A 19,310-nucleotide genomic window follows, 5' to 3' on the forward strand; every position below is an offset into this window, starting at 1 on the left:
TATCGAGCTCACTCCAAAGACATACAGGTTTGTAGGTTAATTGGCTTCAGTAAAGATTGTAAATTGTCTCTAGTGTGTAGGATATTGTTAGTGGTGCTCTCCACGTGTAGTTTGCACACTCATGCGTGTGGCGGGAGTGTCCCAGGGAGCCGCGCGGGACCGATCCACCCGCCGTACAACCGCGTCGCTGACGACCGACGACTGGAAAGCTCCCTGGTCGCCCGACTCGCCCCACAGGCCTCCAAGGGAGTGCGGAGAAGCCAGGCGGCGAGGCTTGCCTGGGTCGAAGGAGCCTCAGCAGCGGCGGCGATGGGAGCCTCAGCGGCAATGGGAGCCTCGGCGGTGATGAGGCCTCAGCGGCAACGGGGCCCCCGGTGGCGATGGAACATGAGGGGGGGGGGGAGGGGGGGAAGACAATGGGGACCTGGCGTAGGGGGACCGCCATGATGGACGATGGGAGAACAAAGGGGGGTGTGGATGGGAGGGCACTCTAGTTTTAGAATCCTCTGTCCAGGGGATAAGTCTGTGTATGTTTGTTTGTTTGTTTGTTGTTTGTTCCGGTGAAGGCGCCGTGTACATGGCAGCCAGACACCAGTCGCTTGTCTTTTTTCTTTGTTTTTGCATTTTTTAATTTCAAGTTTTTGTCTACCTTGTGTGTTGTGGCTGTCGACAGACCAATTTCCCTCCGGGGATGAATACAATTTTATCGTATTGTATCGTAACTGAGTTCAATCATAGAATCCAAATTTTGCATGTAAATTGATTGCTGCATGTGCCGGTAATTATCTGACATATGCAGAATGCACATGTGTTAAAAGATGACAAAGTCTCTCTTTATTATCATGTTACAAAAACAGAAGGAGATTCTTCCATTTCCCGACTCTAAGGGCAGTAATTCATTCTTCCATTTCCCGACCAGTATTTCATTCTACAATCAGAATGCGGAATTGGTCATATCTTCAGTTCTAGGCTGGTCACTATTTGACATCAGGTTTTGGATATAATGGGTTATTTCTGAATTCTGTCTGTGGCTCTATCAATTATTTTTCATTGTACCACAGCGCTCCCTAAATGGGGTTAATTTCATGGAGGGATTTCAATATTCCAGCAATAGATTGTCGTGTAAAGGACTGGACATGACTGTGGAAAGTGGCAACCTCTAAAGATTCCTGTGGTAGACCTGCTGCTTCCTGCCATCAGGCCATCAGCCAGCATGGATGGTCTGTCTCAACCTTTTGTTAGTGGTCATGACTTTGTGGCATCATCTTCCTCCCATGGTTTGACATAGAAAAACAACGGTGGTCTCTTAGTTCCACGAGTCAAATTTCAGCAACTTTGCTGCATTTAGACGTTAGAACATTCAGCCTTTATAAAAAGGTTTCAGTTAAAAGGCAAAAAAATAAAATCTACCTGTTGATAATATAATCCAGGTTAGAATTGACCTGTAGAAATATTACAACATATCATGGATGGGTTTAGAAGGATGTGAGCTAAATGCAGGTAGGTGGGACTAGTGTAGATGGGGCACGTTGGTCAGCATGGGCAAGTTGGACCGAAGGGCCTGTTTCCGTGCAGTCTTACTTTATGACTCCCTATGTTAAATCTTTAAGGAATAATAGTTAATTTATGTGGAGGATCTTCATTATTTATTCTGGTAAAACCAAGTTGCAAGGATATCTAAACAGTGAATGTTACAAGCTATTGGACCATTTGTTCACTTTTACATCAGTTGCTGGAGTGTATACTGTCTCACTAAATGAACTTGCCATTCAAACGTCAAAAGCAATTCCGACAAATACTGCTTGACATTTGATATTATAGCTCAAACTGAAAGGAAATGTGATGGGAGGATATGAGTAGACCATGTAATCAGTTCTAATTCACTAATTTATAGAGGAGTTATGTGAAGGAATCTGTATAATGGTGCATAACCTGATGGCTGCAATGTAAATCATGCCATGGACTTGTGACACCTCAGCCTGATGCTCTGTTTTACCTGTATAATGTCATACAGAGTGTGTCAGGAGCCAGCACTTGCCTTTCATGTCTGCATGTCTCCTGTCAATAGCAGTTGGGAGTGAGACAGAGATGGCATGACCACTGGGCCAGTCTAGCTACAAGGGTCAGCTTTCAAGGACAATCAGTGTGGTAGCGATGTGGCAGTGATGAGTTGTCAAGTGAGCTTGCTGTAAATGTCCTGTCATTTCAGATGAAGGAGATGTTACACGGCCCACATCCGACTGGATTATACTCAAGCTGAAGAATTGTGTTTCTGAGCTGAAAACCTTCATAAACGTTGTGTTCAAAGCTGCCCTTTTGTTAATGACATTCTGTTGATATTTTACTGTTTATTTAAAATGTATTTGACATAATTGAAGTTGACATTTTTCCCGTGTGCTTTTTTAGTTTCTATTTAATATTGAACACTTTTGTGGTTATGCAGATCTCATAATTGTGTGAAACTAATGGTAACTTTTCATGCGACAATAGAATTTTATACAAAACATTATTGATCTTAAGGAGAAATCTGTTATTGTAACCCACTGAGGAATGGTTGTTTCTTGATGAACGGTAGATGGGATGTGGATACAGGTAGAGTGTTTGGGGGGGGGGGGGGGAGAGGTTACAATAGATTAAATAAATTATGTAACAATTAAAAGCAGAAGAGAGGAATAATTGGAAGGATGAGGTTAGGCTCAGAGTGCGGGATTGTTGACATATTCTCTGTTCGATGTGACTTCAAACAAACCCTCTCTTTATCCTGATAAACGAACATGAAAGTTTTCACGGCACATTCAAAGAATAGACAATTTGGGTGAATATTCATCTCTCAACCAATATCACTGGAACAGATCAGTTGCTGAATGATCATGTTCTTGTTTGATGGATCACGTCACAGTCAGATTGGCTTAAGTTGAATTTAAAAATATCTCAACCATACTCCATCAGCATGAAATGTAAATACAGGCCTGGTTTTGTTATTTTAGATGGTAGCTGGCAAACCTTACGAATCCTAGACAGACACAAAATGCTGGAGTAACTCAGCGGGACAGGCAGCATATCTGGAGAGAAGGAATGGGTGACGTTTCCGGTCGAAGCCCTTCTTCAGACAGGGTCACGACCCGAAACGTCAGCCATCCCTTCTCTCCAGAGATGCTGCCTGTCCCACTGAGTTACTCCAGCATTTTGTGTCTATCATCGAGTTAAACCAGCAACTGCAGTTCCTTCCTACACTTTATGAATCCTAGTTAGTCTTTCAGCAGATCCTGTGTTCCGATGTGACGTGAACTCTTTAGTTCACTTCTCAACTGAAATCACAAATACATACGAACATACAAAGGTCACCAACAAGAGAAGACCGGCAGGTTTATCCATCCAGTCCATGTACAATATATTTTATATTTATACCGATGGATATACAAGCAGTCCTCGGGTTACGTGAGTGTCCCAATCAAGGGAACAGGTACATTTCTCTGTAAGTCATAAACGTTTGGTTTCTACCTTAACCACGGGACAAGCATGTAACAGTTCTTGCAACTCTGTTGGCTGTTTGACATCCACCTAGTTTTTAACCATTTAAAGATGGAAGAGCTGTTTCCTCACAGCGCCAGAGATACGTGTTCAATCCTGACCTCAGCTGCTGTCCGTGTGGAGTTTGCATGTTCTCCCTGTGACTGTACGTTTCCTCCGGGTGCTCCGGTTTCCTCCCAAATCCCTAAGGCGTGCGGGTTTGTAGGTTAATTGGCCCTCTGTAAATTGTCCCTAGTGTGTAGGATAACATGGAACTGGGGTGAACGGAAGACCGATGGTCAGCATGGACTCAGTGGGCTGAATGGCCTGTTTCTGTGCTGTATCTTTAGGCTAAACTAAACTAAAGATGCCAATATGCTGTACTGGTGCATACCTTCACAACAAAGCATTTGTAACCCAAGTGTATTGCTATACATACACTTTCTTTCATTTCAGTCAGTAATCTCTCTTACACAACCCATAACTAAATGAATGGAATGTGCACTATGCCCACTTAATGAATACCACAAATACTATTATTATGAGCATGTGTGGGAGAATTGGAATGAATTTGTATTCCTATGTCAAGTCATCGGTAGCCTAACAACCCTGTACATCTTTACACTTTCACAAGGTCATTGGTTTCCAGGAGGAAAAGTAAGAGCTGATTAAAAGCACGGCAAAATGGCAAAATAATTTATAAAATGTCTTCCCAGTCTTATGAAAACTATTGATTATGTGGGATCGCGCGGTGATCAGAGAGAAATTCATAAACAATTGTCATAATTCAGTTCCTCCAACCACTCATACATTCTTGCTGTCTGGGTCTTTAAACCTAAAGCAGTGGTGGAATTCTGCCCTGCACCGCACTGATTACAACTCGACATGGTATTCAAACAGTAGACGCACCAATCATTTATAATGTGGCAAGACTAGTTCATTTTCTGTTCAAAATTGTTCTTCAAGACCCAGCGAGATTAGATTTGCTTTCGTCACTGTCATGAGCAGTAATGTCTTCATGACCTTCAGACTGCATTAATTTGCCTTACACATTATTTTCTTTATCTTCCTACCACTGTTCTTTCTTGCACTTTTTGGATGTACATAATCCAACTTTTAATGAGGTGTTAATAGACAAAAATGCTGGAGCAACTCAGCAGGTGAGGCAGCATCTATGGAGCGAAGGTAATAGGCAGCATTTCGGGCCGAGACCTTCTTCAGACTGAAGATTCCCATGAGGCGTTGTTCTTTCATTCATTCAGTGAGACCCCAGTCCTGGGGCCGACCATATCCCCTTTAAATCTCTGGCCTTCCTCCCCCCACCTCCACCTATATCCACCTATCACTTGCCAGGCTTTGTCCAGCCCCCACCTCTCTTCCAGCTTTCTCCCCCCTACTCCAATCATTCTGAAGAAGGATCCCTGTCTATTCCCTCCACAGATGCTGCCTGTCTCGCTGAGTTTCTCCAGCACTTTGTGGTGGAGATGCTGGTGCCTCCACTGACTACATCTACATCTCCTTCCCAGTGTTGGGGCCCACATTAAGTAAGTAAGTAAGTTTATTGGCCAAGTATTCACATACAAGGAATTTGCCTTGGTGCTCCGCCCACAAGTAACAACATGACATACAGTGACAGTTACGAATGACTCAGAAAGCACTAAACATTAATAATAATAAAATATTAATGATAAAACACCATTGATCAAGCATGTGAACCAACAAAATACCAGATCAAAGGGAGGCTACAGATTTTTGGCTGTTGAGTAGAGCAACTACTCGTGGATAAAAACTGTTTTTATGTCTGGCTGTGGCAGCTTTGACAATCCGGAGTCGCCTTCCAGAGGGAAGTGATTCAAAGAGTTTGTGGTCAGGGTGAGAGGGGTCAGAGATGATCTTGCCTGCTCGCTTCCTTGCCTCCTGTCCAGTCCCTGTGTTCTCTACGGAGGCTGGTGGTATCATAGAAACATAGAAACATAGAAAGTAGGTGCGAGAGTAGACCACCAGGTCCGTCGAGCCCGCACCGCCATTCGCTCATGGCTGAACACTAAACAGACACACTTACCCACAAACAGTAGACACAAGACACAGAACACAAGACACTACCCTCCCCTTTATACCGCTATCACCCCTCTCCACCCCAAGAACCGCGTGATCTCCTGGGGGAGGCAAAAAAACGGATAAAAAATCGATGGGGATCTGTGCATGGAGATGCTTCACTGGGCAGTAGCTGGTGAAATGATGCCATTACTGTTGGGTCTCCATGCCTTCTCATCATACAGACTCAAGTTAATTTTTTGCCTTGGGACTGGTAAGGAATTTTATGAAATTGTTACTATATTTTATCCAGGAAACCTTGGATTCTGGAAATAATTTTCTTTGTTCTCATTGAAATCAATTATAAAATGACAGTACATAAAAATGCTGGAGAAACTCAGCGGGTGAGGCAGCATCAGTGGAGCGAAGGAAAAGGTGACGTTTCAGGTCGAGACCCTTCTTCTTCAGTCTGAAGAAGGATCTCGACCCGAAACGTCATCTTTTCCTTCGCTCCACTGATGCTGCCTCTCCCGCTGAGTTTCTCCAGCATTTTTAATCTACCTTCGATTTTTCCAGCATCTGCAGTTCCTTCTTAAACATAAAATGACAGCAGTTCACTTTTGAGTCAAAATTGTTCTTTCAAAGATTAACAACTTCCAGTTTGTTTTATCTGCCAACCATGAGTATTTCCTTACCATTTATACAACAGCCTCTCCGGAAATTTTATGAAAGATGCATATGATCAAAATATTGAAAAAATTGTTGATTTTTTACATCTTAATTTGGAATATTAAAGAAATTTAGTTCAGTCTGAAGAAGGGTCCCGGCCCAAACATTGCCTGTCGGTTGCCTCCACAGATGCTGCCTGACTTGCTGAGTTCTTCCAGCACTTTGTGTTTTGTTCAAGTTTCCAGCATCTGTAGTCTCTTGCCTCACCAAGTATATTCTAGTTATTTATAATCACCTTCTGTGAGAGACAAGCAACGCGATGAAAGATCTGCCCGCTGTGCCAGAGTGGAGAGTTCAGAACATCTTGGCTTCCTTGTTTAACATTATTCTTCTAGTTAAGGGTGGTTTGACATGGAGTTTAGTCTGTGTACAGATTAACTACTCAGCAGAACTATCCATCTGATCCTCTCTTTCCATTTCTTGCTTATAGAATTCCATTTTTCCCCTTCAAGTACCTATTCAATTATCTTTTGTATCTACTGTTAACTCTGCCTACAACTAAGTTTCAAGCCATGAATTCTAATTTACAACAATTCATTCTGTGAAGGACATGTTCTCCTATGTTGCCAATGACCTTGTGTTAGTGTTACCCTGTTACTGCCTGTTTCTGGAATAACTCTCTGATTTACTTAATCAAAACTACTTTGAGCATACTTACCAATACACTAGACCTAAATCTCTGATAATATTCAACATGTTCCAACATTATCTAGTGCCTAGTGCAGGGTGGAATTAACATTACAGGCATATATTTCATATTAATCCTACCATACAGAACATTCACTACTGTTAACTAGCGATGAATTTTATATGAGTATTTCTTCTTAGTTCTATCAATTTGAGAAAGACTAATCCTAATGTATCTAGTTATTCCACACAACTGATGTATCTCAATCCTGTTCCACTTTAGTAAATGTCTTCACCTTGTCCAGTGTTTTGGCAGCAATCCACATGAGCCTATTCATCCTTGGCCCTTTTGTTCCCATGTTGAACTTCTCTACACTTTCTGTGTTCAGCTTGGTTGTAGAATGAGTAATGAGCCCATTCATATCTGCCATCTTACTTTCACTTTTGCCTTTTCCACGTTTTAACTGAGGGAAACATAAACCATCAAAAGCCAGTTCATTCCACATTCTCCGTCGCAACGTGGATGTGTGAGAGTGGCCATATCTCAATATTTCCCTTTCTGACCAACTTGCCAGAAAGTAGCCTCCCCTTGTGGCCACCTTCATGTCATGTCTTAGGGATGTGGGAGGAAACCAGAGCACCCAGAGAAAGTTCACGCAGTCATTGGGAGAGCGTACAAACTCCGTACAGACAGCAGGATCGGGGGACATCCGGTGGAGCTGTAGATAGCTGCGTCCGCCTGCAGTCTGTCTGTCTGTCTTTATATCTTTTTTATTTTCAGTATGTGTGGGGAGAGGAACTGTTCACATTCCAGGTGAGGGATTCTTATTCAGTCAGACAAGGAGACCAATTTGTTAGTTGCTCCTCTAAGTAGCATTGAGGGATGGATGGGCAGAAGGTCCTTGTTCTTGATGTGTATGCATTCAGGTGAATATGAAAAGGAAAGGGCTTTACTCGGAACATTGAGTTTCAATTTGCCAGCGCTAGTGCCAGCTGAGAGTAGAGATTGATTGGGGGTGATGGTCTTCCCACTCTACACTTGGTTGTCCTAGTGAGCTCATGCACTTGTTACAAAGACAGTCAGTGTGTAGGATACAGCAGGCACCATCCAGCAACTCATTCAGCGCATGAAGCACCTGCTCTCTGGAGTCAAGTCTGTCCCCTCAGGCTTGTCAATGTTAAACAAGGATCATCTGCAGGTATACAAGATGAGAAATGAGATTAAAAGATAACAAGGATAATTAGAGTTGGCGGAAGCACGTTTATGATGTTTGTCAGTTCTTCACACGAGCTGTGTTCAAATTCAGAAATGACTTTTGGATTGATTTGCAGTGGCAAAAGTAGTGGAAATATTGAAATTAAAAACAAAATTAGACACAACGAGAATCGTTGAATGTCTGTTGATGGATGAAGTGAAAAATACTTTGTCGTCTAGATTAGATTTCTGATGTTGTCACTGGGCAGCTAACTCCACAGGAAATATTGGAGGAGGGAGAATGAAACTAAGGTTGAAGATTAGGAAATAAGTGTCAAATTAAAATAATAATAATAATAATACATTTTATTTATGGGCGCCTATCAGAACACTCAAGGACACCTTACAGTTAAAACAAGCAAATTACAAATATATAAATAAAATGAAACAAAGACAACATATCCATGAATTTGATTAGTAAGGACAGCAATAATACATAATTCGGAGAGAGAACAACAGCAGCTAATCATGCCAGCGTTCACTCTCACTTCCGGCAGCCATCTTTTAGACACAGCATTAAAGAAGGATTTAACATAAAACACAATGGTTCCCACAGTGAGGGAAGGCAACAAAGCCCAGTCCTCTTCCTCTTGTTCACCCCGTGGTCGGGCCTATTTGAGGCCTCCGCAGTCGCCGCATGTTACAGGCCCACTCGCCGGATGATGGAGCTCCGGTGTCGGGAGAACACTCTTCAGCGGCTTGGAGTGTCCGGAACGACCGCTTCCTCCCCGGAGCACGCGGCTCCCGAAGTCCACAGGCCGCGCTGGTCGGAGCTCCGACACTGGCGATCTCGGCGAGAGATCCCAGGCTCCGCGGTGTTTGAAAGTCAGCGTTGCCCGCAGCTGGACGTTCCGCGACCACAGCTCCGCGATGTTGGAGTCGGCGGTCTCAGCACTCTGGAGCTTACCACACGGCGACCCGGGTAAGGCATCGTCCGCTCCGCGATGGTGATTCAGCGCTGTGCCGCCGCCGAAGCTGAGGTACTGGCCGGTCCCGGCAGGAAACGCCGCTCCAGTCCCGTTGGTAGACCGCGAGGAAGGGGCGAAGATGCGGCTCGGAGGAAAACCGTATCTCTGACCAGGTAGGGATTGAGAAATACAGTTTCCCCCTGCCCCCCCCCACCCCCCCTCCCACCCCCCACCCCCCACATAAAAAGACTAGACCTCCAAAACAAAACTTTTTAACATACTAAAAATTAAAAAAGGGCAAAAGGACGGACAGCTGCAGGCTGGGCAGCCATAGTCAACGGCGCCCCCTTTGTATATTATTCAACACAAAATAACTGCTGATTTTATTTTTGAGATATCATTGAAAGATATGTTTGACATTTTCATGTCATGGCTAATTGTGATATCGGAGTCATTGAATGTGAGGCAGTGGAAAGGGGCTCTTCAGCACATCTCTCTATGACCATGAGGTGCACATCACAACTCAACCCAATGTCCAGCACATGGTCCCTGCCCTCCTAGCCTTGGTCATTCCAAGGTGATCAGGTGCTTTCTAAATATTGACAGAGTCTTTGCCTCCACAAACCCTCAGTGAGTGCACTCCCCAGTCAAACCACCCTCTGCATATAACAACACAAGCCGACATCTCTTCCTGCTACCCTCAACATGTGCCCTCCTGTGTTAAATGACTACATCCTAAACATGCTAAACCATATTTTTTTTTTTAACTGATTTAAATGAAATTTAAACACTAAGCAGAACATTTTGGTTATTGTCTTTCATCCTCAAAGTGTAATTTCCAAATTTACGATGTGGTTGATTTAATGAGCTTGTTCAAGTAAGTCGGAATGGTGTTCATTTGTGCATCTTGATGTGCTTCAGCCTGGGTTCTCATCAGATGCAAGCGTTGAAATAATCCCTTCAGTTCCAGGCCAGGCCCAGTGTTGGAGGGGAGTGTGAGGGAGAAGTAGATTAAAACGGTGTCGGATTATTTTCTGCATACAGTTCGCCTTTGGGGGGTGCCTTTGTGCAGTCTTGAAGTTTCACTTCAAATTGAAGCTCCACCACCACTGCAGCCCAGGCACATTCAACAATATTTATTTCTGACATAGAAAAGACAGATTCGGGCAGTTCTTGTTATTCAATCTTGCATATTATTTCACATGAGGTAAAAAAACCTTTTGTAAACTGACCCACGAAGCAAGGGAACATGTTTTGGAATAGATTTCTCTCCTCACATTTGCACGTTATCGCATTGTTTTGTCTGAACCATGGAACATTGAGTAAATTTATCAAAGAAGTGTTAATCTATGAGGTGTCTAAAATGATTGTTTATATACAATCATTAAGTTTAGTCTTTTGATAACGGTTTATAAATTTACATTTAAACAGTTTGCTGATTTACTCATATAGTTCACAGAAATTCATGCTCTCGCCTTCATTAGATGAAATATTTCATATAAATAATTAAAGAATACATCTTACAGTTTAACATTACATGGAAAAAGTTATTTATTTGAAATAAACAATTTATTGTTTATACATGTAACCATTTTCGTAGATTTTGGGAGGATTTTCCATTTTGATTTTACCACAGCAACAATCATTAAATTTACGAACAATACCTTGACTTTTTACAGAATAATCTGACAATACTCTTTACAAGGGCTTCGTCTGAGGTGGCAATTGCGATTAAGCCTGAAATCTACTTCCAGCCCATGCCGAAAATCATCTTCCATCTGTGTCTCCGTCAGTACCTTGGTGCCTGATACTTCCCACAGAGAGCAATTAGGGGAGCAGTCAATGCTGGATCCTCAGCTAATTTTTTTAAGTACCTTGATGTCTGTGGAGGTAAAGGATTGTATAATCACTATTGAATTTGAGAAAATGTCTCACCAAGGTTTTAGGTCAAAGAATTTACTTAAAGTCACATTTGCCTGGCAGACTATGTGATTTGCAAAGACATGGTATATATTTAAATTTTAATGGTAAAAACTTTGCAAACCATATTTTACATTTGGTCTCTAGGTATTATTGCAGACCTGATTATTGTCCCTTGACCATTGAGTTATGCCTGAATCTACTATTTCACATTTAAGGCCGATAGCTAAGGCGATCTATGCAAGTGATCATGTCTATTTGTACAACTTGTGACATTGTTCGGTTGCCCCAAAGATTATGCCGTTTGCCAGCCTAGCTTCCCCTTCTCATCATCAACTACATCTTAACCTAATTGTTAAATGAATATTAAATGAGTCATCCCAGGTCATTCCCAAACACTTATGTGTTGAATAAGATGCTGACTATTATATACAAATAATAGTGACACCTCTGTTCATATTGCAAAAGGGACAGGGATTGGCTGCATATTTCAATTCCTAAATGTTAGAGGAACATTTAAGGCATTTTTTAGGAAATGAAAATACAATTAAAAGTAATTGTGAAAAATCTAACCAATGATTGTCACAATCAGAGTTAGCTCAGCAGTATTCTTGTTATCTCAATCTGTAGAACATAGACAGGCAGACAGGTATGCTGGGATACTGTATTAAGAAAGTGTTGACCAAGCTAGATTTTGCGAGACAAATGTCTGCTCATTGTGCAGAGCATGAAGGCCATGATAGATGATGTCAAACAACAGAAACCAGCCAGTGAGACAAAATTAGTGTTGTTTTAATTACCAGTGTCTGTAATGTTATCTATCTATAACTGTCTGAAATGGACTGTCAATGAATCCAGGCCAAGGGCAGGGGAGCTTTGATGGGCAGAATCCCTCTTTTGGGAACAGCAGTTATCTGCACTTTCTCAGAAAATTTCTCTGTTCTCTTAAAAAAAAATAATTCACCCCTTTCTATAAACAGTCTTTCAAGAGGCAATTTGTTTTCTTGCAGCTTCTTACAGTAGCACCTTTTATCTTCCATTTGTAATAAAGACAGTGGTATTGTCCATTAAAGAATTGCTGGAAGGTCAGGGTGATGTTTTTGAAGTAAAAGTGGTTTGCTTGATATTCAGCAGCAGAGATCACAGCCACTCAATGTTATGTTCTGTGTCAGTCTCACACACTGTCCATTTCTTTTGTCCATTAGTACAACTGACTTTATCCGTTTCCATACATTACAGCTGGGTTTTTCTTCCTCCCTGAAAACAAAGTTTTTTTTTTTAAAGTCTTATTGAGATGAAGGATATCCTGCCTTTCCCGAGTGCTTTTCAAAATGGCCCATATGACACATTCTACAAATGAGCTCACAGAGCAATCGAGCTAATAGATTATAGTAATTATCCAATCTATGGCTAGTTTGTATTGGCAAACTATAAATACAGTACACATTAGAACAAGGTGCTTACAGAATGTACATGAAAGGCCAAAGTAATTTGCAAGCTGCTAGTCATTAGAATATGCTAAAAACCATTGCTTCAGGGTTCAGATTTTAATGATGAATACATTGATTATTAAACAGTTTACTAAAAATGCACTGGAGCTACAGTAGTGGTCCGCGGATGCCTTCATTTGGGAAGGAAATCAACTCCGCTCCAGAATGCAGGCATTGAGGAATATAATTGCAAAGTGAAATTCCTCAGAGGAACTTGGCACATATTAAAAGAAAAAACTTGAGACATGTTTGTGATAAGATTGCTAATAAATCTCCTGTAAGTCTCAGGCTTCTGACAACAACATAGCAACAGAGTGCTTCATTTTCAAATACCACACAATCTCAGCTTGGTCACATACCATGTAAATGCCGAGTGATCCTCGGCATAGACTGCACTCTGCCGAGTATCCCATCATAAATCTCCTCTTCCTTATATGCAAATTATATTCCATTTTAAAAGATGAATATCATGTGGGCGAAACAGTTCAACGCTGATTATTTCTGGTTTGAACAAACTGTCAGTAATAACCACAGCATTCACTCTGGTGCTCGGGCTTTCACTTGCTAAGCAGCTACACAGGAGCTGGTGGACAATTAACTGTGTGGCATTGTGTAGGAAGGAACTGCAGATGCTGGTTTACACCGAAGATAGACACAAGGTGCTGGAGTAACTCGGTGGGTCAGGCAGCATCTCTCGACTCCTTCTCTCCGGAGATGCTGCCTGTCCTGCTGAGTTACTCCAGCATTTAGTGTCTATCAGCAGTGTGTCATGAGCTGTCTGCTGGCTCTCTCTCACCTCAATGACAGACCTGAGATACTTGTTCAGTGACTGCTTGTCTTGTCCGGTCAAAATCATCAGGTTTCTTTCATTTCTCTGAGACAACAAGCACCTGGGTTGGCTCCAAATACTGCAGGAGAGGATGAGTATTGGTATATGTCTCACGCCTGCCTTGTCTGTCTAGTTCACTCAGTCTCAGTGTCACTGACATGCAGGAACTTTCTCTACATTCTGTCTTTTAACTGGAGCTGAAACATTTATTGCATAGTAATTAACTATTTTGTTGCCTATACACATCAATGCCAGTAGCTGTAGATTAAATTAGTGGATTTAAAACAAAACCTATGTTGTATGATCATTCTTATAATGAACAAAAAGCATCTAGTGAGAGTCCTGGAATACTATGTGTGGCCTTGTGTACTGAGCACCACAATTAACATGTATCCTGTTGAATGGAATCGATTTCATTTACATAATCACAATTTCAAAACCCTGACAATTTATTATTGTGCTTTGATTTTTCTTATGGAGTTTATGGTTTATATTTTATTAAACATCCTTTGTGATTGAACCATCAACCTGAACATTTTAGAAATGCCGGATTATTTGTCAGCATTTATCACTTTAAAATGTTCAAATCTTGATGGTGTATGACATTTTCCTGCTTCAAGGAACTGCCCTTAAACGACAGGTTATTTGGCAATGCTATTCCTTTTTGTGTAATTATATCTGCATTAGGATAATATCATATATGAAAAGCACAAGTTAGAATTTTAACACGGGGTGCATCTGAAAATCTGCTGAAGATGGTTTTGCAAGTACTTCAGCTTAAGGTGACGTGGTCGTGAGTATAGATTTCACACCATACTCCAGCTCCACATTGTAATGTTATCTGTCCGACCATTCTCACTGCTCAGACAGGCAGGAGCTACCCGGAGAACCAGAGTGCCAACTGATCATCCATTCATTAGGCATTTTATGCAAATATTGTTTGTTTATAAACAAATTAGCTACAAGTATTTTCCAAACAGGTGCTGCAGTGTGAATGCGTACTAAATGATGTGGTACTGAAAGAATTAATTAGACCTTCAGATGTAATTAGTTGCAATAATTTGTGTGATTAGCGGCTTGGTTAAGAAGTTAGACACATGCATTGTAATGCATGAAAGAGCCACTACAGTAGCTTTTAGTTACATAGTGAGTACATGATATATCCTTGCATGGGCTACATTTTTCAAAATGTGCTGACAGAGCAGCAGTTAATTACAAGGTTTCTGTGAAATCTTTTTGAGCCTCACTCAGTTAATGGGCGAATCATACTCCCATCAACACTTGGTTGCAATCTGCAATTTCTGTTGGTATCAAATCCCTTTGAAATCTATGCATATTGATTAGATATGTTTGTGTATTATTTGCAACTGAACACAATGTGCTCGAGAGCTGAGGGTTGTGCAACATCTGCACTGCACAGTATTCGGAGATCTCACTCACCAAAATGCATTCCACTAATTGAATTCAAAATGTAAAGCTCAGCTGTGGGAAGCAACATTATATACTTATTGTGACTGGTTGATTCACAATGCTTATTTTTAAATAGCAAGGTTTAAATGTTATCAATGTGTTTAATGTCAAAGTTCATCACATGGGGAAATGTTTAACTGTTGTCCTTGTGGTCAGATGGTCTAACGTGGCGTTTTAAACACCCTGCCACTGCCTGTCCTGATATCTACAGCCTGTCACACACACCACTGGCTCGCTGACCAGGAGTTTGACTTTTGATTGACTAACGGATTTAAAAAGCAATTGAACATAAGAGTTTACTCTCAGGTAAACGATGAATTGCTTCAGTGGTTCTAGATGGAGTGGGAACGCACGGCAACAATTCTCCCGCCACATTTATCCACCTTGGTGACAAAGAAGCCCCCAGCGTTGGAGGCCTCGCCCTCATTCTAATTTGGCAGAGGAGCTGGAGAGAGGCACAGGTGTGTTGTTGCACCTTGTGGTCAGGGTGGGTGGTCTCCGGTCAGCAGAATGGCAGGGGTGGGGGCAAAGCTGTGGTCAGTAGGATGTGAGTCCTGCATTAGTTTTGCATGTTCTATTCCATCTAAACCCATAGAGGTTATTAGTTGTTTACCTGGGACTATCTTCTTCTTCTCAGTTGCTCTTAAAATGATTGGAGTAGCCATTGTCCACTGTCCAGACTGTGTTTCATCCTAACACACTCTACACTGACCTCGTCCACCACAGGCTGGTTGCTGTCCTGAGCCTGGCCCACCAGAAGTGGACAACCCCTTTTAAAATGGACCTCAGCGCATCACTGATAATGGCCCAACTTCACACCATTCACCAGACCAGCAAAGGCAAAGGCCATTGATGCCAGCAACTTAACAAATAATACTGCAGAGTGACACTGGTATCGTTTCTCATTATCCAGTTAGTTTGCAAGAATAGACAGATGCAAAGGTCTATGTCCAACTTCCATGACCACATTCATGACTCATTCATCCTGCACTGTTCTCTGAGTCCAGCTTGTTCTAGCTTGAGTCTATGACTCTAATGCCAAGTGGGACCATGAGGCATCTTAGTTGGCATGGGTAAGTTGTGGCGCTGGGCCTGTTTCCACACTGTATGACTATGACTCTAATGCCATACGTGGGCAGGTGGACCTGCTGCAGATGAGGCATCTTAGTCGGCATGGGCACGTTAGAAACATAGAAACATAGAAATTAGGTGCAGGAGTAGGCCATTCGGCCCTTCGAGCCTGCACCGCCATTCAATATGATCATGGCTGATCATCCAACTCAGTATCCCGTACCTGCCTTCTCTCCATACCCTCTGATCCCCTTAGCCACAAGGGCCACATCTAACTCCCTCTTAAATATAGCCAATGAACTGGCCTCGACTACCCTCTGTGGCAGAGAGTTCCAGAGATTCACCACTCTCTGTGTGAAAAAAGTTCTTCTCATCTCGGTTTTAAAGGATTTCCCCCTTATCCTTAAGCTGTGACCCCTTGTCCTGGACTTCCCCAACATCGGGAGCAATCTTCCTGCATCTAGCCTGTCCAACCCCTTAAGAATTTTGTAAGTTTCTATAAGATCCCATCTCAATCTCCTAAATTCTAGAGAGTATAAACCAAGTCTATCCAGTCTTTCTTCATAAGACAGTCCTGACATCCCAGGAATCAGTCTGGTGAACCTTCTCTGCACTCCCTCTATGGCAAGTTGGGCCGAAGGGCCTGTTTTGTGGTGTATGGCTCTATGACTCACGCCAGACCTGTAGGTCAGAAACTCGCTACGAGGTGACTAGGGTAATCCTCTTCACATTGGTCAGGGGTGTTGTCAGGAAGCCAGCCACAGACCTTGAACACAAATCATGCAATCAGGGTTATCATTGTGCTGACACAGGGTGCATGCACCTCTGGAGAAAGCTGCGTGTGTGGCCTCAGTTGTTGATCCAAGTGCACGGCTACATGCTGTATGACTTTGTGTCGGAAGGAACTGCAGATGCTGGTTTAAACCGAAGATAGACACAACATTTCGTTTGAACTTTAATGTTTAAATGACAATAAATTCTATCTGATCTATCTGACCTGAAATGCTAGAGTAACTCAGCGGGACAGGCAGTCTGAAGAAGGGTCTCGACTCGAAACATCACTCATTCCATCTCTCCAGAGATGCTGCCTGTCCCACTGAGTTACTCCAGCATTTGGTGTCTATCTGCTGTATAACTTTGATGTGTTGAGAAACAGCCTTTGTCACCGTCCTGGTCATGGAGGAGGCAGGGAGGGAACGGGAGGACATCTATGACATGAACCTTTAATGGGAGGAACACATGTAGAACGCACAAGAGGTGCTTCAGGCAACATATCCATGAAGACACCAATACTGCTACAGCCACGGTGTTTATGCCCACCAGTCTTTGTCTTCCTACCTTAACCTCACCTATCTTGTCTTTGCATCATTTTGAATAGCGATGTCAAGGATGTTTAAGAAGGAACTGCAGATGCTGGAAAATCGAAGGTAGACAAAAATGCTGGAGAAACTCAGCGGGTGCAGCAGCATCTATGGAGCGAAGGAAATAGGCAACGTTTCGGGCCGAAACCCGGAAGGGTTTCGGCCCGAAACGTTTCCTATTTCCTATAGTGGAGATTGTTCAACTCTTTGCATGGAGCGAAGGAAATAGGCAACGTTGCCTATTTCCTTCGCTCCATAGATGCTGCTGCACCCGCTGAGTTTCTCCAGCATTTTTGTCTACCTATGTCACGGCTGTTGTTTACTTTGTTTAATCTTGCAATATCAATGTAACCTGAGTGGAATCAGCCACACCAGATGTGTGAGCTGAGTCCAGATGTGCTTGTGCACATGGGATAGTTTGTACTGCAGGAGGATGGAGATAGTTCACCAGCTGCTGCCTAGGGTTAGAGTTGTGGCATCTTGCTCGTTTTGTTGCTTCTGTGTAAAGTCTGCGTATCTTCCGAGACAGTGGCGCAGCGGTAGAGTTGCTGCCTCACAGCGCCGGAGACCCGGGTTCCATCCTGACCACGGGTGCTGTCTGTACGGAGTTTGTACGTTCTCCCCGTGACCCGCGTGGGGTTTTTTCCGAGATCTTCGGTTTCCTCCCACACTCCAAGGACGGGCAGGTTTGTAGGTTAATTGTCTTAGTATAATTGTAAATTGTCCCTAGTGTGTGTAGGATAGTGTTAATGTGCGGGGATCGCTGGTTGGTGCGGGCTCGGTGGGCCGAAGGGCCTTTTTTCCGCGCTGTATCTCTCAACTAAACTAAACACAGCATTAGTAAACATGCACTGAAAGCTTTTCTTATCAAAATAAATTTAATTTACCAAGAAACTGACGGAGGTACACCAATGAATTTATTACAAATTGCTCAGTACAGTTTTAAGTTATTTTCAGTGATTTTAAGTCAGGCTGCGGGGAAGAGGACAGCACAATCTTAATGACAATGCGATTTCTGCTGAGATGGCCATTTGCAGCTGTATTAATAAAACTGCCAGCGTTATCACTCTTAAATAATTCAAGGAATGCATTTAAATGCAAAACAAAACCATGCAGATGCTGGGACGCTGAGATAAACATCAAAGATTGCAAGACTCAGTGGGCCAGGGAGCATCTGGGAACTGGGAGATGACAGAAGATCAATGATTCTTGGATATTTTTACATGCAATGATCAAAACAACGTTTAGGTTCCATTACATTAATGGTATTAGTTCATGGGAGATTTTACATTTGCAATGAAGTGAGAAGTTGACTTGGGTTCCTGCGATCTCTTAGATAATGAATGCATGGTGGCGGGAGGTTTCCCCGATCACCCGAATCTCCTGCTCAATCACTGGTACTCTTCACTCGACCTCTTGTACCTACGTTTGGCTGATTGTGGAGGAAGGAACTGCAGGGGCTCGTTTAAGCTGATGATAGACACAGAATGCTGGAGTAACTCGGCAGGTAAGGCAGCATCTCTGGAGTGAAGGAATGGATGACGTTTTGGGTCGAGACCCTTCTTCAGACTGAGAGTCAGGGGGTTGGGTCTCGACCCGTAACATCACCCATTCCTTCTCACCACAGATGTTGTCTGTGGTGTGGAGCTCCCCCAACGGCAACTTCTCCTGCGTTAGTTGCGGGGTTGAAGCTGACCTGGAGCGGGGCCTTACATCGCGGGACTTGGCATCGCCTGCCGGGGGCTCCAGCATTAAGACCCGGAGCAGGGCCTTGCATCGCCCGGCGCGGCCTTAAGGGCCACGGGACTTGCCATCGCCCGCTGGGGGCTTTAACATCGGGAGAAGAAATGGAACACAGGGGAGAGACAAGACTTTGCCTTCCATCACAGTGAGAAGGAGATTCACTGTGATGGATGTTTGTGTGAATTGTATTGGCTGTGTGTCTTGGTTCTTTTCTTGTTGTATGACTGCAGAAACCAAATTTTGTTTGAACTTCTTTTGAGGTTAAAATGACAATTAAATGTTTTTAATTGTATTGTCTGACCCGCTGAGTTGTTCCAGCTTCTTGTGTCAATCTTCGGTTTGATTGTATTCATTATGACAATA

The sequence above is a fragment of the Amblyraja radiata genome, chromosome 17, assembly GCF_010909765.2.
Source record: "Amblyraja radiata isolate CabotCenter1 chromosome 17, sAmbRad1.1.pri, whole genome shotgun sequence".
NCBI lineage: Eukaryota > Metazoa > Chordata > Chondrichthyes > Rajiformes > Rajidae > Amblyraja > Amblyraja radiata.